The following is a 23736-nucleotide window of genomic DNA, read 5'->3' on the forward strand; positions in this document are numbered from 1 at the left end:
ATCCTATGCCCTTCTTTTTCTCCATCTGCACAATCTGCACATCATGGGAATTACTCAGGGATCCATCACCACTACAAGGACCCTCATTTATGCACACTGAAAGCCAGAGAAGAGAAAATGGACACTCCTGAGCAGACACCGGACAAACTGTTACAATCTGTGTCTCAGGGAACTACTCTAGGATAATTATCTGAATCCTTGCTTTTTCTCTACAATGCCTAGGTTGTTGTTGTTGTTGTCTTGTTTTTTTTGAAGCAAAAAATTTATTAGTACATTTCGTAGGTAAACATAATGATAGCATTCATCACAGGGAATTTGTTCCTGTTCATGATGTTTCTTTCTTCTTTTTTTTCCCATTCTCCTCCCCTCCCTCTACCTCTCTCCTTCTCCTTTATTTACAAAAGCTTTGTTTCCATTTTTTCTTCTATTTTCTTTTCTTTCTTTCTTCTTTCCTCTCCCCTATCCTCCCTCTTTTGTTCCCCTTTACAATGGCCAGTTTTAAAGGCACACTTTTGGCCTGGATTCAGTAGCACCTGATTCTACACCCTGATAGGAATGAGCCCCTTAACCTCACACTTGCCAAATAAAGGAGACTACCTCAGAGTTTCACTATCAACAATGAAAATCACATCTGAAAATAAGATCTGATGTGTGTGAATGTGGGTCAGCTCAGAACTCGACAGTCACAGTGACCTTCCCGGCATAAGAATCCAGTACATGACAACATCTCATTGGGCTATTACCCTTATGCTAGCCACCTGGATATTGAAGATTGGATGGGTGCCAATGGGCTGTAATTTATACTTTTGTTTTTCCTTGGTTTGTTCAAGGTTTTTTCAACACACTCATTCAAGTGATCACTTCCATTAACTTGAAAGCACCTACAGAAAACTGTCATTTAGCTCTCATCTTGCTCTTCCATGTCACTGATGCTTTCTGCCCCTCACCCAGAAACAGAAAGGCATCCTTCAGCTATGTGTTAATAGAGTCCTTAATTCTATGTAAATTGTTTTTTCTGGCATGTCCAAATGTGTAATAGAGCCATCTGTAAATTTTTCAATGTTTACTGTTGTGTTGTAACACCACCATGTCTACATCCAACCATGATGCGATGGATCCCTGAAATTGTACAGGTTCAATATTCATTTCTGTCTCATACAAAATGCAGTATTGCATTCACTAGATATTTTCATCATGTCTCTCATTTCATCCATTAGTACTTGTAACAAAACCTCAGTAACAAGTGTCAAGGACATCCTCATCACTCATCCCTGTATATGAAGATCTGATTTCCTGTGATGTGGTGAATGCCCACATTAGCACTTATAGAGGGATCAGTAGTGTTCTACTTTACAAACTTATTTTGCTTGCTGTGATGTATTCACCCATCTATGGACTCTTGTCATAGACTTCTGATTTGGTATATGTCTCATTTGCACTTATACAACTCCAAATTCCCTATGTCACTTCATCGTTTCAGCATCCACTTATGTTATCTAGATACTTGCAGGCTTCCATGGATAAAGCCTTGTAAGAGAGTGTTGTCTGTCTTCAGTGATAGATGCAAACCTTCCAAGGACAATATTTCAGAGATGGACTCAGTGAAAATTACATGAATCTCTTCTCCACCAGTAGCAATACAAGCATATTACATCTATTACATTCCAGAAAAGATGCAATAACATTTGATGTATCCTTGTAATATTAAGGTGATAATATGTTTTGAAAACATGTATCACCAGAAGTGGGGGAATATAATAAAACCTAACACAGTCATAAAATGAATTGTTGAAAATGAGATGTCACTAGTGAGTGACTATATCATCCCCAGAAATACACTAGCCAAGACCTTAACATCTGAGCACCTAGTTAGGAACTTGCCAGGATTATAGAAGATCAAACAGCCTTCACTGGACTATGACCATTTTATCATTTACCTTGTTACTAGGGGTGACTGCAACAACAACCATCTTTTCTGGATCACTGTGTTCTCTTGAAGGGCATCTGAAAAATACACAAAGCCAGTTTGGCATAGAAGGTGCTGTGTCAGAACATGAGCCCACTCCCTTTTTAATGTCCATTGCTAAATGCTGGCTGAACTCCTCAGGATACTTGGATTCACCAAACAAAAACAGTATTGTCAGAGAGCCCATATTTTGTCATCTCCACACCCTGGAAATTAACCTATGCTTACTGCAGTCCTAGAGTTCCACAATAATTTCAATTAACCAGTTCATAATCACTCCCTCAGCAGTCCTTGCTAAAACACCAATTTTCCCTATGGCATATAAAGGATAAACTCATATTTACTAGAACTGTGAAGGACAAAATTGTTTCTTATAGGAGCAGTGACCACTAAATCTAGTAATAGTCAGGACACCCTCATCCCTTTCCTCTATAGATGAAGATCTGGTTTAGGGTACCTCAGCACTTACCTCATAACCCTCTATGGACTTTACTCACTCCCGTGGGTAGGATAACCACAGTGTCTTCAGAGGAACTTGAAAATCAAATCATGAAAAATGATTTTGGAACCTATGTCATTCAAGGAAGACATTGACACATTTCCTTGGTCATGGCTTTCAACATGACAAATCATATTCTTATCACAATTACATGGCTAAAGCTGAACACTGAGGTAAAAGCCTACTAAGAAATACCATCTTGTTTGGAAGAAACACTAGCAAAATTCCCATGGTCAATACTAGGGGATAGGAAATATGGTCAATGACCTGCATCCCTATACAATAACCTATCACAATCTCTAAATAAGTCCATAGTACAATCTCATATTTACAAAAAACATTACTGACAAATCATATTTTGAACTGTGTTCTAAGCAGAGGTTACCACAGGAGTTCAAAAGCATCATTCATGATATAAATATCAAAAAATAAGAAATGCCTATAATGATTTCAAGTCAACAAACCTGTACACTAGGATAAAACTTAATGGAATACCTGCCAAAAAGCCAGGGTAACATTGTGTTAGATATCCCATCCACTTTACCAAGAAATCTGAAGGTTATTTGTCGGCATCTTAGTAGGGACAATTTTTTACTTACCAGGTTAGTCATAACATTTCATAAATTACCATTCTTAAGCTCAATCACTATAATTTAATAACTGTTGGAATCTTAGACAACACTTTGAGATGTGTGTTTAGGACGCATCATCTTTCTCCTGAGGGGAGAAAAAAAGGACAACTTTAAAATTTTTTACCTCCATCATCAGGGAAACCAACTGAAGTACTTAGATCTTTAGAACTTCAAGGTCAGAGATGTTGTTCTTCACACCATTTTCTCTCTTGGCTGGCTACCTGTAGAAAAAATTATGGTCAATACTGTGATGTGGATCAGTTGAATAACTTACATGGATCCCTGAATATGCCTCCACACCTCCTAGGATTAAATTCAGAGTTTATCAAAACTTTATATAATAAGCTACTTGTTACTAGCAGTGGTAAACAGAATCATTCCTTTACTAAATATGTACAGGAAACATGCTAAAATAAATGAAAGAACCCCACACTTACAATATCCCTCTTGATCATCATGGCCATGGATACAACAAACTGCCACTGTTGGTCATCATGAGACTTACCACCGTATCTGCATGGAAATGTAAAAATATGGGTGACAAGTATATGTATGGTAAGACTTTTCTACTGGGACCCTTCAAATAACTTTCTTTATTGTCATTATTGCAAGATTTCATTTCCACCTGGACTCATCAACTCTACTTGTATTCTTGATTATTTTATGATGAACATCATTGTTCCAAACCTCATTATCTCATGACTGCTAATATTTAACTTGTTAACTACCATGATGCATAAATGCATAACAATAACCTGAGTACATGAAAGTCATTTGAAATTCCCAGAGTAAATTCTCTCTAAATGTAAGATAATGCAATAATATGGTTTCTAGAATACAAAATACTGCATTCCTTTTCTACATACTTACATTTTTTTAATCATATGATAAAAATTGTAGAGAAACAAACATTACTGACCCAGATATTTGATGATCTAATGGTCAGTCTGGCATGTGCTGTACATGAAAATATTTACTCTAATACAGAAATATCTCCTGATAATGAACTTTTTAAGTTCACTGTTAACCCTTGACAGGAATCAAGACACAACCTACCGGGAACTGTTGAATAGCTTCTATTTCATCCATGATCACAGGACTCTACCTGGATTCTTGTGGTTCTCCAAGGTCAAGGATAATGTCAGATAAGACAACATGTCTTCGTGGAATATCTGCCTAGTTCCTATGAGTACTATAGTTGGGACTATGTGATAAATACTTGGATATGTGCAACCTCCTTACAGGGTTACACATTCTCTCTGAAATACAGAAAAGAAACTGCATGGTTTCAAGTGTTCCTAAGGATGTTATTATTCCTCACCTGAATACTGGCAAAGAAATCGTGATGGCAAGTGGTAGGGAAACCATAACCACTTGCCTCATGTGATCTGAAGATCAGGTGGTCTGTGCTTTAGTTTTGGTCTACATCAACACTTGTTTGCATAACAGCAATGTCTGCCATTAAAGGCTGATGTTAGATTAACTGTGGTCTCATGATAGAAATCTTCAAAGGCTTTAGAAAATACATCTTTAAGAATACTTGAGAAGGTAAAACTAGTAAGATTGCCAAGCTGTGCTGTGGTTTGGGCCTACATCAGAACCTACATGAAACCACCTACCTACATGGTGTGCTGACCAACAGTCGAAAGGGTTACTATAAGGTCTTGACAGAAATCTAAAAATCCCAGTGTTTGGTGCACATCTTATTGCATGTCTATACCTGAAAATAAAGAAAAATCCATGTTTACTGTTACAAATTTTTTTTTACCTATAAACATACTGTTCTAGTCGGTGTTTCCAAGGAAACAGATTTACCACAGGATATACAAATTTATAGGACTGTCTTACAATATTCTCCCAAAAAGTCAAACCCAGAAAAGTGCAATAGATCTTTCCACATAATATTCCACATGAGTCCAGCCAGAGGCCTACAGCCCTCAGCAATGTCTCATGCAAGTTCATATCAAGAATCTGCACCAAAAGGCCCAAGGGCCAGTGGTAGAAGCTCAAAAGTCTATGCCGGCAGGGTGAACAATCTGTGCCAGAACACTGAGGGATCTGCACTGGAACCAGGGAGTGATGCTCAAGACAAAGGCAAAGACCAGCACCCCCCACCCACCCACTGAGGGAGCAACAGCAAGAAAAGCCACTGAGTTCCAGTTCCAACAAAGCTTCTCCTGGGAAATCAGCAGCCAGCATTCCTCCCCTCCTATCCTCCTTTTAGGCAGTTATGGCAACAATCCTTAGGTGGGTCACCCACATGCAGAATCACCCTCAGTTAAGCTGAGCGTTCCCACTTAAGCTGGCCATTATTTCATCTGCACACATACCAAAAACAATTTCAGTAGAATTTCAACAGTATCATTAATTACCTTGATGTCTGGAAACAACATCTTTAATGAGAAATGTAAGAGCAGCTCATCTCTGTGCACTTGGAAAGAGCTTGATGGGAGAGCAAAAGACTTGAGAACACAAGTTCCAGTGTCACAGTTCTAATTTCATGGTTTCTCAGTGTTAGTCAAGGGTGTCATCTATCCTTCCTTATCACTTGCCTGGATACCTGGAAAGCTCCGTTAATAAACATGTATGTACACAGTGATGTCTTGACCGGAACCTAAGTAGATCCATGGGATAAATACATTTAAGGACACAGTCTGTTCTATCAAGATACCAACAAATAACCTTGGTCCACTTTCATCATTAGGGAACCGTCAACACTCTTTGGATCCCATCAAAACTTCAGTACCAGCAACATTCTCAGAGTCATCATATTCTCTTCACATAACACCTTCAATGATTAAATGGTCAATACTGTGGAAAAAATAGTATATCTTACCAAGACACATATAGTTATTAGTAGGATTATTACTAAAGTCATTATATTTAAACTCTAAATGCTAAGGAATAAAAAAACAGCATTATTTCCCAACTGACAATTTTTTTCCTACCTGACACATAAAAAGCATAACACAAATATCACCTTGATTGCCTAGGTATCTGAAAATCAAATGGTCCATATATTTTTAAAGCCCACATCATCACTCAGAAACCAGCAAAATCTCCATGAAAAATCACTGAGAAGCCTCACCAGCCCCAACCTCAGACTTTCCCCTCATCTTTGTAAAATATGAACACTCTCATATAGGGAACAGGGGAAGGGGATGTTACCAGAACCTCTGCAGTAAGTCCTAGTCTCTTGTGAGCCAAGGCAGCACACAGCAAATTACAGGAAAGGTAGGCAAATGAGACTGAGAAGAAGCTGAGCTTTGGGTCTGATCACTGCTGCTCTGGGTGGCAAAGGCAAAAACCCTCTAGCTTGCAGCACCTTTTATTCACTACAGGGAGAAACAAATGTAACAAGTGAAAAATAGAATTCAGTACTTCACATTGGGATAAACAAGGTGTAACAAAAAGCTGGGGGGCAGTGGAAATCTAAGAACAATGAGGAATTATGCAGATGAAGATTTGGTTCCTTCCTGGTGTCTCCCACAGGTGTGGTCTTGTCCTGGAGATTGCAGCATGGTGGGGGGGATCACTGAGGTCTCAGTTTTGACCAGAGGCCAAAATGCAATTATGTCTGGAATGTCCTAGCTGGGCTGTAGGCAGGCGAACTAGGCCTACTCAAATGATTTTTCCCTAGAATTATGTAGCACTGCTCCCAACACTCTCAGACAGTTATGATGCCCCTAACAATCCTTTGTCTCCTGTTTACAGGCAGCAAATGCTCCAGTCAGTCCTTAGGACCTAATGAGATCTGATTAGTGCATGCCTCTGCTACTCAGTGTTACATGGCCCTGGAATTGACCATTATGGGGGTATTTGTGCTAAAGAAGTTAATAGATTCCACACTTGGGGCATTTCTTTTGGGAGAGCCAGTTATTAAGCATTTACCAGAATATCCTGGTGCACAAACTAATAAATGAGCAGGGAGAAGCACTATGAATACTGACAACTCAATCTTTTTGTTTCTCATGAAGTTCTTGAAACTTTTGTAGATGAAAGAATATGTCAGTTTGCTCCACATATGCCTTAAAATACACTATTTTTCTAAATTGTTATATATTTTATGAAAAGAGATGTTAGACACTTTTATTACAAATTTCTTAATATAATATTAATGCTGGTTAGGAACTTACAAATCTCATGTCAAAAGTTTATAAATGTGCTTACAAAGATAGGTATTAAATAATTCTTATTATATAATTGTTCAAAAATATTTATATAAGTGTATATATATATTACTAGACCTAGCATAGAAATCAGATACATAAATTTATAACATAGGTATAAATTTATAAAATCACTGATACAGGTTTGAACACACACACACACACACACACACACCTTCATCCATTCATCCTAGTGATAGTCTTATTAGTAGTGGGTCTCTAGGGCTCAGACTTACTAAAATGTTTCTGATTTAAATCCAAAGAGCTGAAAACTCATAAGTTGGGTTGGAGATGCTTACAAGCCAGAAAAATCATGTTCTAGAACACATTAAGAGTAATAGCGATGCACAGAACATATGAGAAACCCATTCACCAGCTGAAAAGGCCTCTGGGATTGGACAGAGTAGAAACAAAAAGGCCAGTTCAAATCACAAAGCCAAATCTCACTAAAAGGTCTTTCTTTTGAAGACTGCATTTAATTGACCAGTAACCTAGCAAGTAGTACATTTGTAGAATGCAGTTTAGCTGAAAAGCTGGTTTTATGAAGGAGTCAGTGACCACTGGAAGTAATCGATATGCCTGTCCCCATGGGCCATGGCCTAAGTACATATGGATTTCAGACCCCTGCTTCTAGTTGCATACTGGTCATGCCTCCTGATTAGCTCTGACACACAAAGAGCTCTAAAATTATCTTTCCTGTTCTGACTACATGAAATCAGCTGAATAAACTAAAAATCAGCAACTTTAATTAGATCTGCAAGAGCACTGAGATCACATCACAAACTGCCACAGCAAAAACCAGACAGACATGCAAATATAAAGAATCACAGTTTACCGGGACCAGAGACATATGGAGATAGAAACTGGTAGGAACAAATAAACAGCAACTGATGAACTGCTGAAAACTGTCTGCAGACTAACTCCAGAGTTAAAATCCACTGTACCCAGTTTTAGGGGGCCTCCTATTATACTGCTGTGGGTTTGGCCTTCAGAAGACCCACCAGGGGTGAGTCAAATATGAGAGACAATCTTCTCTTCTGTGAGCAGTGAAGAACAGAAGTAACCACTTTGAAATAAGCCCAGACAGTTCTACTTTCTCTAATGAGATTGTGCTCAAGGGAAGCTACTTTGCTACAGCTGTATCTGATGAAGAGAAAGAGCAACTAGACATTGTTAGTCATTCTAGATTTTCTGTCTTACGTAATAGGAAAAAAAAGTTGAGAAAAGTTACTGATGGCTACAACTCGGGAACTCAAGTCCATTAAAAAAACTGATATATAATTTTAAGGTGGAATGCTTCCATTCCTCAAACTCTTATCCCCACACTGACAGAGCTCCTATATAAAAACAGTGGGTTACAAATGAGACACCTAAGAGAGACATTCTATTTAAGAAGAGGTTCTTAGGAGACTTGGAGACAGCACGGAAGTGGCAAACAATGGGAAATTAGAGAAAAATGGAATCTTTGGTGCACAGTTATAATAAACTTTAAACAGGAAACACCCAGGTCCTGGCCAGACTAATATCATCTTTATACTGATAGCCTGACTGCCTCAGTGCCCAACAACAAAATTTTGGATATACTAAAGGCAAGAAGATAATGTGACCTGGAGAAACAGAATGAGCATCAGTACTGGATTCAGATATAACACAGATTTTGAAATTGTCAGATAAGAAGCTTGCAACAACTGTGATTGATATATTAAAGGTTTTATGGTATGCTAAAGAATTTATTTGGTCTTTGATCCCATTCCTGGCAAAGAATTTCAAAATCCCTTGGAACTTCCTGAGTTATGGGCATGCATGTGTTACTGTTGATCTTAATGAAATGACTCATGGTAGATGCCTAATTAGCTTCAGGATCAGGGCTGGTCACTACAGAGACCAAACTCATGATTAGAAGGCAGGAATCCTGGGCGAGTCTGACCTCCATGAAGGAGAAAGCACTGAAGATTGAACTCAGTCACATGCCCAGCGGTTTACACAGTCATGCCTGTGTGATGACAGACCATACAAAAACTCTGGACACCAAGTGGAGCATCCCAAATCATGAACACATTACAGTGCACAGATAATGCCACATCCAGATTCCATAGAAAGGATACAAGAGCACTGAAAACCGGCCCTTCCAGAACTTTTCTTGTGTGTTTCCTTCATAATAAAACTGTATCTGTAACAACAGCATTTTTGGGAAGCTGCACTTGCGAGACAGGTGGCAGAACCACTGAGGTAAATCCCCAGCAGTACAGCATTTTTAATGTGTTCTGTGAATCATTAGAGTGAATTATCAAAATTGGAGTGGTTGTTGGGACTTCAAAATTTATACTTAGTGAGAAGCATAGGAAATATGAGGACCACACTTGCTGCTGGCATCCAGAGTAAGAGGCAATCTTGTGGAGGGCTAAACAATTAACTTGTGAATTACAGATGGTGCCAGAATCAAATGGCAATGAGTAGAGTTGAAACAGAGCAAGAACCAATGGAAAAAGTAGAAAACATTTAAGAACACATGGGTAACAGAAGAATTAGAGTCAGTATGCTATAGAGAAATTGTATATCTATTTATTGTGGCACAAATTCAAAATAACCAAGATATGGAATCAGACTAGATGAAAATCAACAGATCACTGGTTGAAGAAAATATGATATGTACAAACAATGGAGTGTTATTCAGCCATAGAAGAAACAAAATTATGTCATTTGTGGGAAAATGGATGGATATAAAGACCATCACATTAAGTGAAATAAGCCAAACTCAGAAAGATAAGTACATGGATTTTTTCAAAAAGGACATGAAAGCAGGAGGGACACTACTTGACCAGAGAAAGGGAATAAAGAAGAGGAAGAATTAGGTGTGAGGCAGGGTAATAGGGGGCTGAATATGATCAAAATATGTTATATGCCTGTATGAAAAGCCCACAATGAAAACCAGCATTTTTTAAAACTACTATACCCTAAGATTAATACATATAAAAAAGAACAGTTCATTAACATAATCAAAAAGAAATGGAAACTCTAACAAAGAATCAAAAGGAAATGGGAGATACAAAAAAACATTGTGGCAGAAATGAAGAATGCCTTGAAGGATGATCAGGTTAGAAATGACTGGGGAAAAGATGAGTGAGCTAGATGCTAAGTCAATAGAAACTCCCTAGGCTGAAAGAAAAAGAGAAAACAAAAGAATAAAAAACCCGCAGAACATTCAAGAATTGTGGGACAATTACAAAAGGCATAACATGCCCATAATGGGAACTCTAGAAGAAGAGAGAACCAGGAAAAATAACTGAAGTAATAGTAGCTCAGAATTTTCTAAAATGAAGGACACACACCAAATCTCAGGTTCAAGAACTTTTACAACAATAAGCAACGTAAATACAGAAAAATTATAAGTACACGTATCAAATTCAATGTGTAAAAATCAAAAACAAAGAAAATCTTGCAAAAAGCAGGGAGATAAGACCTTACCTACTCAACAACAAAGAATTACACTAGCGTTCTCAGAAATCATGTAAGTAAGAAGAGAATGAAGTAAAATATTTAAGGTGTTGAAACAACCCATCCACACAATGCTAAAATTCTTTGTATGGCAAAAATTTCCTTCTGACATAAAGAAAAAAATGTTTTTCAGATAACAACTGAAGAAATGTAATGCCAACAGATATGCTAGATAAGAAATGTTCCAATAAGTTCTTTAGAGATAGAAATCAAATATGACAAGAGAGAGACCAAGGAAGCAGAAAGGAAAGAAGGAACTAAGGAAGGTAGGAAGGAAGAAAGACAGGAGAGAGGGAGGAAAAAGCATGGGGAGAGGAGGAAAGCAACAAGGGAAGGGAGAAAGAAAGGGCACTGGAGAGGAATAAAGAAAGGTATAATAGAACATTTTATTCTTAATCTATTAGATAACTGCTCAAAGTACTAGTAGTAACAATATATTGGGTGCATATAATTTATGAATGAGTGGAATCAGTGACAGCAACAGTGGCAGGGATGGTGAAACTTTCATAGCTTTCAATGATACAAACAGCCTGCTGCAGCACAAGTGCCATAGGTTGCCACCACTGGCATGGGGGAATTGAGAATGCTCTGCTATAAGGTACCTATGTTAGCAGAGAAGCAGTATACTGTTATTTGAAACTAACAACTTAGACTTGGTGGTCTTAGATAAGCTGTAAATACATATTGCAAACTCTATGACAAGCACTAACTTTTTAAAAAATTTTTATTTATTTAATTTTTCTTTTTGGTACTGGGGATTGAACTCTGGTCCTTGTACTTGCGCAGCAGGCGGCAAAACCACTGAGCTAAATCCTTGTCCCACACTCACATTTTTAAAAGGTATAATTGATATGCTAAGAGAAGAGAGAAAATGTATTCATTAAAGAAAAAAGGCAAGAAAAATGACAGAAGGACTACTCTCTAGAATATATAAAGAACTGAAAAACATCTGACCTCCCAGATTCAAAGACCCAATTCAAACATGGGCACCTGAAGGGAACAGACATTTCTCAAAGAAGTAAAAGCAGCAAACAAATATATGAAAAAATGTTCAACGTCACTCATCATTCAAGAGGTGCAGATGAAAACAACACTGAGATTCCACCTCACACCACAAAGAATGGCTGCTATCAAGAAATCATCCAATCACAAATGCTGGCAGGGGTGTGGGGAGAAAGGAACCCTTCTCCATTGCTGGTGGGAGTGTAGACTGGTGCAACCACTGTGGAAATCAGCATGGAGATACCTCAAAGAACTAGGGCTAGAGGTCCCATTTGACCCAGACAGTCCCCAGCTGGGTATCTTCCCCAAAGAATTAAAAGAATAATACCACAGTGAAACATGTGTCCCCATGTTCCTAGCGGCACAGCTTGTAATAGCTAAAGCTTGGAAGCAGCCCAAGTGCCCATCAACTGGAACCTGGATAAAGAAAATGTGGGGTTTTCTAATCAAATGGAGTACTACTCAGCCATAAAGATTGAAAAACTAGAGTCATTTATAGCTAAATGGATGTATATCAAGGCCATGCTCTTAAGTGAAATAAATAGGACAGGACACACATGTGTAAATACCAAATCATTTCACTAGTGTGAGAAACTGAGAGTGTAAACAAGGGTTCAAATGATTAAAATGAATAATCGATCATTTGAGATAGGAAAAAAGGTCCAATGACGAAGGGGTGAAGGGAGGGGAACAGGAAAGATAAAGAGGGAAAGGAAAAACTATGAGAAAAGAAAAAATAAATGGAAATGATGTCTATGGAAATAGGGAAGGGTGGAGGGGTTGAAGGGCACACAGGTAATGGGGAAACAAAAAAATTAAGAACCAAGATACATCATGTACAGGTACAAACACCCAATGATAAATGGAAATGAATTGTATAACTAAAATGTACCAATAAAACAGAGTAAAATTTAAAAATTAACAAAGAAACAAGAAAAACGAGGGAAGATTTTTAAAGAAATGAAAAACTGTCATGACTAGAAAACACAAGTATGGTAGAGATTAACTGAACTATATCAATGATTATTTTAAATATGCATTACCTAAATATATCAATTTAAACGTAAAGGCTGTCAGAGTATACTTTTGAAAAAAATTCAAGTATAGTTTTTCTATTCTACATAATTCCATTTTACATAAGTAAAAGTGGAAGGATAGAGAAAGATGATATACCATGGCAACACAACCAAATGAAATCTGAACTAGCAATATCAATTTCAGACAAAGCAGACTTCAAGAAAGAATCAGGGATAAAGAATTGTAATAGATAATGATAAATGGAGTCAGCTCTCCAAGAAGGCATAGTAAATCTTAACATATATGCACCTGAACAACTGATTATCAAAATATGTGGGAAAAAAGACCATTAGAGCTGCAAGAAGAAATAGACACATACATTATTATAGTTGGAAACTTCAACACTCTTCAATCAGTAATTGATAGATGCAGCTGAAAGAAAAACTCGAAGGGCATAGTTGAATGAAAGGCCATCATCAATTCATTGGATGTAACTGACATTTAATAAATACTTCATCCAACAAAGCAGAACACATTCTCTTGAAGCTCACAGGGAACATTTACTAAGACAGACCCCATTCTAGGCCATGGGACAGATGTTAACAAATCGTACTTTGTTCTTGTACTACAATGAAATTAAGCTCGATATCAAGAATAGAAACATAGTTAGAAAATTCCCAAAATATTTAGACTGTAACACACTTCCAAATAACATTTATCAGGAGAGTCTCAAGAAACTTTAAACTATTTTAAAGTAAATGATGAGAACACAAATTATCAAAATATGTTGAAGGCAGCAAAACCAGTGCATAGAGGAAAATTGATAACATTGAAAGCATAGTGTTAGAAAAAAAGAAACAGTAATCTAAGCTTCCACTTCAGGAAGCTACACAAATGAGAGCGATATAAAATGAATGCAAGGGCCAGGGATTTAGCTCAGTGGTTCCACCACCTGCCTCACAAGTGCAAGGTCCCAAGTTCGATCCCCAGTACCAAAATAAAGAAAGAAATACAATGAACGCAAACAAAAGAAAAAAAACAATAAAAATTAGTGCATAAATCAATACAATTGAAAAATAAAAAAATTTTTAAATATTGCTAAAACCAGAATATGGTTCTTTGAAGATCAATGAAATCGATAAATCCTAACCAGGCTAATCAAGACAAAGAGAGAAAGAGGTCAATTACTAATATCACAAACAAGAAAGGACATCAAAACTGAGCTCATTGAAATGAAGAAGATAAGTAAGAGTATTCTGAACAACTCTATGCTGTCAGAGACCAGAGAAGTGAGGCCTAACTGGCCTCTCTGAGCACAAAGGAGAAAGGCTGCACTCAGGGTGACTCCATATTGCGGGTTCCAGGGAAAAGCCAGAACACCTAAGATTAAGTTGTTTACCGGAGTATGTACTAGTGGATATTGGAAAGCAGATGAACCTTGTGCTACTTTGATTGCTTGTACCAGTGTTTAGGTGAATAAATGCAAGATGAGCCAGATGCTGGGGCTCCTAAGAGGCAAGAACCCCCTGGCTGCCCAAAGTTAAACTGATTCATGTCTCTTTGTCATTCATCCTTGCTTGCCCCCAGGTCAAGAAGAACAAAGTACCAGGTCTAGGTCCCAGTAGAAGGCTTGACTTGGCCAGTGGGGTGGGTCAGCTACACTATGTCACAAATTTGATCATTTAAATGAAATGGACCAATTCCCTGCAAGATACAATCTACAAAACATAGAGGAGAAATAAAACACCAGAAACTAGAAACAACCAAAGGATATCAATAAGTGAGCCGATGAACAAACATTAGTACAGTCATACAATGGAATATCATGAAGCAATGAAAAAAGCAATATCAACATCAAAAGAGGGGCTGGTATGTAGTGTAGTGGTAGCCTGCTTGCCTAGTATGTCCAAGGCCTTGGGTTCAATCTCCAGGACTGAATATCTGCAACAAAACAAAAGGAAATATACATGCAAAGAAGTCAGGTGTGGTGGCACATGCTGTTAACTTCAGGTACTTAGAAGCATGTGGCAAGAAGACCACATGTTCGAGACCAGCTTGGGTAACTTGGTGAGATCAGATCTCAAAATAAAATTGAAAAGGGTTAAGAATGAAGTTCAGTGCTTCCTGTATTCAACTTCCAGTAAGGGGGGGGGGGGTGATGCATGGAGAATCCTTCCGTACATATTCCTAATTGAAAGTATTTTGCCTAAAAGTCCTCCCTACTATATTACTCCAACTGTATGACATCTGGAAAAGGCAAAATTACAGGCACTTGGGCTAGGGAGTGAGTTTAGAGCTCAATGGTAGAGCACTGCCTACCATGCTGGAGGACCTGTGTTCAATTCCTTGCAGTGCGAGCACACATATATAGATGTAGATGTAGATATAGATATAGGTATACACTAGAAAGCATCAGGTGTCACCAGGTTATTAGGTTATTAGGTTTGGGGGCGAATGGGGGGGGAGGTGTAAATATATGAAGAACAGGGAAGTTTCAGCATAAAGAAATTATTCCAGACAATACTATTAGGATGGATATATAACATTATGCATTTGTCAAAATTCATAGAATTACACCACACAGAGTGAACCTTAATGTAAACTATAGTCTTTACTTAATAAAACATATGAAAGTGTTGGTTCCTTAACTGTATCAAATGTACCACACTAATGCAAGATGTTACTATTAAGGGAAACTGTGGAGAAGAAAATCTATGGGAACCCTGTACTATTGACTCAAATTTCTGTAAAACTAAATTCTAAAAACCAGTCTATTAATTTAACAAAAATAGCCATCACTTTTAGATACCTTCTAAACCTACCTGCGGTAGGTAGATTTTCCTTCTCTGGTCTTCCTTATCACCCTGAGGACACAGGAAGGGAACACTACATGTTCCCTTTCATTCACGGATTTTAGTTTTGTTGTTTTTGTTTTCTCCTCTCCTGGAATGACAGGTAAGCTTCGTTAGTTTTCTGCAGCCATTATTGGCAACCACTATCTCTTCCTGTTCCCAGCCTGAACATAGTCTTGGCTGATTACTACCATAATCTTTAATTAGTTGTTGTTTGGCACAATGAATGATCACTCTTTCCTAAGCCTGAACTGTTTCCAACACATTCCATAGTAGAGTTATAACTGTCTCAAGTGTCTGCTTGGATCTTGATCATTTTTTAGGGCAAATGATCAATATTTGTTCTTACAGAAGTACTATTTTGTCCCTAACCTACTTCTTTCAAAATGAAATGTTTATGGATATTTTCCTTCTTGCACATTTCTTCACACTGGAAACTCTCAGAACTCTTGAAAATATGGATGCTTCCCCAGTTTTATGCTCTAGAGCACAGGTTAGCCAACTATGCTTGTAAAGGGCTTGATAATAAGTACTTCTGGTTTTGTGAACTTCTATCACAAATGACTCACTGTGTCTTTCTATTGTGAAAGCCATCCACAGGAGTTTACACAAAGGAGTCAAATTGAGCCTCAATAGCCCTAAACAGTAAGCTGCTCTACACGTGCCGCCTCTTAACTTCTTTCTCTCCCTGTCTCACTTTACCTACCAGTGTTTTGTGGGTCACTTCCTATGTAAACTGCCCTGGGATCTGGTATCTCAGGGTCAGAAACCCAAACTTAAGGTAACTGCAATAGAAAGATGAAACCTGCATTAACATGGTGAATAGATTTGAAACTAAGATTGATGGTGAAAGAAATTGTGAACACAAAATGAGAAGACAGATGTAAGAGTACTGAGAAAAGATAAAGCACTCCACACATATAAGATCAGAACGTTTATATTATGGTTGTCATTAGAGTCTGAACCAGAAAATTGCTGTATAAAACACTGCCAATTCAAAGCTACTCTTAATTAGGAAGGCAAGCAGTCATATGAACAATATAAAACAGATGATTGAAAAATAACAGCATCAAAGTACTATATAAAATTTAAGCTGCATGTTTCATAGCTTTTTATGGATTTTTCTGTAAAATAAAGTTTGTAGAATAACAATGTCTTCAAATGTTAGCCGGATAAAAAAAGGTAACATTTGAAATAGTGTTTTTGACCTATTTTGAAAGTGAGAAAAACATTATAGAAAGAGCTGATTTTTCTTTTAAACATAACCTATCCTAATTTCCTTCCTGTTTTCCCAAACACAATGACACTCATTAAATTGGTGTCTATTCATGTTCACGGTTTTATGATTTTCACCCCACATCCATGGCCCTATAAGCAATATACACTGTAAGTTTTGTGATTTTAAAATTTACATAAATATGGCCATGCTGTTCAAATCATTCTGTAACTTGCTGTGATCACACAACATTACCACTGAGACCCATCCATGCTGATATATGTTAATTGAGTATACACACGTCTTTGGAGAGATCCTCCCTCTTCTATAGGATAAGTTATTTTGTGTGTCCTTTCATAAAATACATCAGGGATTCTCAAGTGGAGCAATTTTGGCCAGGGCAGTGTCTGGAGCCATTTGGGGGATGTGACACTGCCATCTAATGGGTAGAGGCCAGCGAAGCTGCTAAGCTTCCCACAGTGCACAGGACTGCTCCCACATTGAAGAAGCGTCTGGTCCAAAATGTTAACAGTGCCGAGAAAAATCTGTGGTATAAATAGAAACCATCTATTCTACATTCCTGAAGAACTCCTGAAAATGGGGAAGTAACCCAAATAGACCATTCAAGCTGAGATAGTACACATTCTGCCTGATGGATCATCAGAACTGTGTCTTCCATGCACTAGAGAATGTTTGCTTCTTACACATGGATTTTCAACTGTTTTATGGATAACCATTATTGCTTATTTTGGGGGGTTGTGTTTATGGGCATGCGTACTGTGTGTGTGTGTGTGTGTGTGTGTGTGTGTTATGCAAGGAGAGAATACCCACAAGTTGGATCCTTTGGATTCTTCATATTGATAGGAAAATATAATGAGATTTATATAACTAGATTTAAGGTAGCAAAGAGTAACCATATTTTAGGATCTCATACATGGTGTTAAAAGATAATTTTTAAATGATAAAATCATGATTCTCCTATACAAAAATAAACATTTGTTAAAGATTTTACTCTGCTCATTAATTTGAAAAATGTTAAGGGATTACCCAGTTTAAAAGAGAATCCAAAGAATAGACACAAGGGCCAGGGATTTAGCTCAGTGGTTTTGCTGCCTGCTGCACAAGCACAAGGACTCAAGTTCGATCCCTGGTACCAAAAAAACACCAAAAAACAAAGAATAGACACAAATACAGTGGACTCTTGATTTACAAACTCAATCGGTTTCCAAGGACTGGTTGTAACTCAAGTTGGTTGTAAGTCAATACAGCTGAGATCTGAATATTTACCTGGGTGCACACTATAGATAACAAAAGGCAGACTTAGGTCCATTAACCTAATTAACCCAAGTTGTTGTATGTCAGGCCAGTCGTACCTTGAGGGTCCAATGTATAGGGGAAGAACAATGAAATGAATATGCAAATTGAGGCAAGATTGGCTTTTCCATCATAGGAGAGAGAGACTGAGCTTCTCTCCTCTGTCAGACAGGAAATAATTTGGTGTTTATAAAAAATAAATGCTTTGCATTTCTATCTATTATCAATCATTTACAAAGTTGTAAAGCAGCTCCCAAAGAACAAGATAACCCAGTAGGGAGTACGACTTCTTTTCCTGTAAAGGCATAAATTTAAGAATGTATAGCCCAAACTTCAGAATATATACAACCTACTATTGTGGTTATCTTGTATAAGCTGTGAAGCAAATACAGGATTTCCACTACCCCCAAGAGAATGGATGTTTCTTTTGTCAGTCATCATGGGAAGAACACATTCCAGGGCAGTAAAACAATGCCAGGCCCAGGTTGAGACAGTTTGGAGAACTTCCTTTTCTAAGATGGGAAAAATTGGACCTCAGTCCCAAAGTAGGGAGGTACCCAGAGTTGCCTGTCTCTTGCCTCCCTGATCTGCCTCCCTACCAGAGTATGGATGTGGGAATGAGGCAGGGTTTCATAGTTTCAGTTTGGATGTGTCAGTTCTAAACCTATCTAATTCTCCTGGCTGTTGTAAATTATTCTGTTTTAAGTTTCTTTTCCTTGATTTTCAAGATAAAGTGGATGATTTTAGCATATTTTAGATATGAGGAATTTGGAGAAGGAATGACCTTGCTTGGAGACCATAATAGGATGAATCATCAGTGGTCATCAGGGGAAGACAGTGATATCCAGCAGCATTACTGCCCAGGAGAAAGACAAAAAAGCAGGGGTCAAAAGTTACTGGGCCTGAATATTCATTAGGCACTAACCTGGGGACATCAGAAACAGGGAAATAATTTGAGGAAGGACAGTTTTCTGCAGTTTTGCTGATTTGAGCTTACACCATGGAAGCTGGGCTCAAATCTGAAGTATGCCCTTTGCTGTCAAAGATTATTAAAGTCTGAGACTCGTGTTACTGGTTGGGGGAACATTTTATAAACCAGGAAGATTGAAAATGCAATGATAAAGGTGATACGATAAATGGGTGCTTTTCTTCAGTTATAAAATTCAGTTCCTAATTTGGCCTAGGAAAGGTGAACAAACTCATATTGAATAGGTAACAAGACAATCAACAGCAAGAAAAAAATCAAGATGCTGATGATCCAGTCTTCCAGGGGATTTAATCACCTGCCATTGGAATTACTATGCTTAAGACACCTTCTGCAGAATTCTTTGCATAAGCCTATTAGAGACAGTTCATGAAATGTGCTTCTCATTTTGTGCAACCTATTCAGATATAGGTTTGGCTTTATACTCATAAGTCCAAGACCACAGAAATTCACTCTCTTATTTGATTTAGTAAGAATTAGTACACTAAGCCTAAATTTTACACTTCTCAGCCTAAATGTCAAGGACAACTGTAGGTACATGATTAGCCCCCAGATGGACTTTGCATCAGAAAGGCAGCATGCCTGATAGAGAGGTCTGGAACCTTGGTCTTAAATTGCACCCTGGCACCTACTAATTGAAAAATCTTGAATAATTTGAATCTCAATGGGTTTTTATTTAATCTTATTAAAATGAAGGGTTTAACCAGATGATTCTTTTTTTTTTTTTTTTTTTTTTGTACTGGAGATCAAACTTGGAACCTTGTGCTTGCAAGGCAGGCAGTGGAACCACTGAGCTAAATCCCTGGTCCCTAACCAGATGATTCTTAATGGTTCATCTAGCTAAAGTTTCTTTGATTTTATAAAGCAGTTGTCCAGAATTCTTCCAGTTTTGCATGTGGCAGAGGAACAGATGTAACATATGGAAAGATAAGAGCCAAGAACTCTGACTTTTTCTCCACAAAGTTACCGACTAAACATCAAAGTGTTTGTATCTGATTTTTTAAATGACTTCAAATTTTGTCTTTTGTTCTCTTTACATCTATAGCTTTTTCACATAGAGTAAACTAGTTAAATTAAGTCATATAATAATAAGGAAATAATTGACATCTATTAAAACTATTAAAAATCAGGAAAATACATATGTTGGAAAAGCTATAGAAAAACTGCAGCACACACCCATGCTGATGTTACTGGCAAAACAGTTTAAGGAGACACTTTGAATATACTTATCAAGTATCATAAACTTGTTTGACTTAGTAAACCCCCTATTCCAAATTTATATTTAGGATTGCTCTATTTCTCCAATTCTAAGTTTCAACTTTAGAATTTAATATCAATTCAATAATTTTTAAAAAGGAAAAACCAAATATACTAAAATATTACTTGATACACAATAAAAGAATATGTATACCTTGGAATAAAAGAAGTATGAAAATTTTAAAGGAGAAAAATCCATATACAAAAATATACTCAAAGCAGACTTAGCTTTTGTTTCTTTGCTTTTTTTTCTTTTCTTTTTGGTACTGGTGATCGAACTCGGGTCCTTGTGCTTGTGTAGCAGGTGGCAAAACCACTGAGCTAAATCCCTTGCCCAAATTAACCTGGGAAGTTGGATTGGTTTTGTTTTGTTTTGGTACCAGGGATCGAACTCGGGTCCTCGTGCTTGCACAGCAGGTGGCAAAACCACTGAGCTAAATCTCTGGCCCTCTTTGCTTTGTTTTTTGAGATAAGATCTTGTGATGTAATCTAAAACGGCCTTATACTTACTATGTCGCTCAGACTGGCGCTGCACTCTCCAAAATCCTCCTGTCTCAGCCTCTTGATTCTAGGATTATAGGCACCCCTCTGTGTGGCACAGAGCAGAGTTATTTATAATTTCAAAAAATAGCACTGGCATCTAGTAATAAGAAAATGATTAAGTAAAACATGTAATATACAAATACAGTGGATGTAACACAGCTCTTAAAAATTCTACAAAAAAGTGAAAAAGGAGGCATAGTTCCAAATTATTGTTACAAAATCTGTAAAATGTATAAGTGCATAAAATATAGTTTTATCAACTTAGCAATATGTTCATATGGATAAAAATATTAAAAGATTTCAAACAAATGAGAAATTATGTCACTGAGATACTGGAATTGCATATTCGTGTGTATTTTTAAATCTTTCATATAGTTAAAATGTTTCAATCACAAATAAAAGTTCTTACAAACACTCATGTTTGTATTATACATATTTAAAGTGTACAACATGTTTTCACATATAGTCCACCAAAAATAATATATACATACTTCAGAAAAAAAATATAAATATTTTAATACTCAATTTATTGAGACATAGTGAGATTAATGTAAGTTACCTTTGGCCTCTACCATTACAAGAGGTGCTCAAAGTGGTGTCTGTGCGCTTCCAGACATTTATTAGTATGGCAAACTGCTGGTTTTTAATATTTGTAGTGCTTTTAAAACATTTAAAATTGTCGTTTTGGACTTACATCCTAATTTCAATGTTATCCTCACCATCAGGACTTCTACCATGCACCACTACTTCAAAAATTTTTATTAATCTTTCAGATATTTGTAGTGCATCTATGAGTTGATTTTATCAGAGGGAGGGAGTTTCTTATCTCTTGAATAATTAATTGAGGATTTCATACATGACTTGATAATTATTGGTTTCCCCTTAAAACTATTACACACTATTACACACACATGCACAGTGAGAGCCTTGTGAGTTCTCTACCCTGTGACACTCAACCAAAGCCTTATATAATTTTTCCTTTTTAATTTTTTTATTCTTTCCGAGAAACTTTGACATTTTTTACCATTGATTTTTTTTTTTTTTTTTTTTTGGTACCAAGAATTGAACTCAGGACCTTGCGCTTGCCAGGCAGGTGCGGCACTGTTGCGTTAACCCCTGGCCCCTACCTTCGAAATTTAAAACATTGGTTGCTTATACCCTGGTCCTGGATAGATTTGTCAGTTTTACTTTGGCTAGGGCTAGGTGTTTTCAAACCGACCATTGAATGTTTTCTCTCAACTTTAAAAACATTTCCGTTTGTTCTGGAATCTTTTAAACATGCCAGTAACCCATACACTGGATGTCTACTCTGTGGCTCTACCTACTTTTTCTAAGCCTGCTAGGACATAGTCTTGGGGAAAACCTCCCCCGCTCTGAGTCTGAACCATCCCAGTACAGCTAGACCCTCATATCTGCGGAAAGCTGCCCCACCTGGAGAGCGGTTCACCATGGCAGCCAGCCACTTCCCTCCCTTCCAACCTACAGTCAAACCAAACGAACGAACAGAAACGTGAGGAGGCAAAGCCCGCAAATCTTGTTCAGTACAGAGGGGTCTGGAGGACTGGGCCTGAATCACATTTTTTACATACGTCAGTTTTAGAAACCTCTCAAAAGACTGAGGCTCCACCGCCGCAGTCAGGCACCGCAGCCGCTCCGGAAGGTACTGCTTACGGTCGCCAAGTGTGCGCCAGTTGGGAAGTTCCAGGATGTTCTTACGACACCTGTGATGCCCGGATGTTCTTACAACGCACGCCCATTGTTGCGCACGTACCTAAGAGTGCGCATGTGCAGGTAGTACTGAAGGAGGTGCAAAATATGCCTTGACATCAATGCGTAGAGTCCTACAAGTTCAACTAGGCTGTAAGAGAACTTCAATAGTGGGGATTTTTTATGTCACTTAATCTGCCTGATCCAAGACCCCACCCAGGACCACACACTGCAATTTGCTATGGTATCATTTTTCATTTTTCTTTATTAAGTTTTATTAGTACATTATTGCAGTACATAATGATTGAATTCCTCTTGGGGAGTTGGTAAATGTACATAACACATTTTAATTCTTTTTCCATTCCTTTCCCTTCATCCTTTTTCTCCTCTATTCATCTCTTGGTCCCCTTCCCTTTTGCAAAAATCTATCTCTCTGATTTTTATTTTATTTTCCTCTTTATTTATATTTTGGGTTTCTTATACAAGAGAAACTATGTCATATTTAAGCTTGTGTGTCTTATTTATTTCACTTAACATTATGGTCTCAAGGTGCATCTATTTTCCTACATATTTCCTACCAAGTTTGCTTCAAGATAATCCTTATATATGACATAGTATTAATACAATACTTGTGTAAAGACCATATTTTCTATATCCATTCATGCCTTGATGGACATAAAGGCTGCTTAGAAGATTTCTCTCTTATGAGTTGTGCTGCCATAATCAATTTTTCAGTTTGTCTTTAATGACATTCACATTTTGAGGGGTTTTTTTTAGTATTTGGGATCCAACCCAGATCTTCATACATGCTAGGCCAGTGCTCTATAACTGAGCTAAATCCCCAGGTCTGGCATTGACTTTTTTAAGAAGACAGCATGGTTGTTTTGTATAATGTGTCCATCTATTCAGTGTTATCTCCTGATATCTCAAAATCAGGTTATGAATTGGAGGTAGAAGTTCATATGTGATAAGGTTTGCATACCTGTGGCTGTGTTGTGTCAGAAGGCATGTCATAGGACTTGGTGTTGACGAATCATTGGGTTGAGGTGGTGTCTTCCAGATTTCTCCACTATAAAGATACT

At 37.5% G+C, this 23736-nt stretch overlaps 1 long non-coding RNA gene across 1 annotated transcript; it reads right to left on the reverse strand.

Moving 5' to 3' along the window:
• Positions 1–2100: 2100 nt before the first annotated feature.
• LOC147821885 (uncharacterized) lies at positions 2101–22614 on the reverse strand. The gene is made up of 5 exons (XR_015446387.1): positions 22537–22614; positions 20915–20992; positions 4717–4817; positions 3222–3610; positions 2101–2535 (listed from the first exon to the last, which is right to left on the reverse strand). It is a non-coding gene; the product is annotated as an uncharacterized LOC147821885 (long non-coding RNA).
• Positions 22615–23736: the final 1122 nt, after the last annotated feature.

Source organism: Heterocephalus glaber, unplaced genomic scaffold (assembly GCF_053883595.1).
Source record: "Heterocephalus glaber isolate CG9 unplaced genomic scaffold, H.glaber_assembly_v1.0 deba00001688, whole genome shotgun sequence".
Lineage (NCBI taxonomy): Eukaryota > Metazoa > Chordata > Mammalia > Rodentia > Bathyergidae > Heterocephalus > Heterocephalus glaber.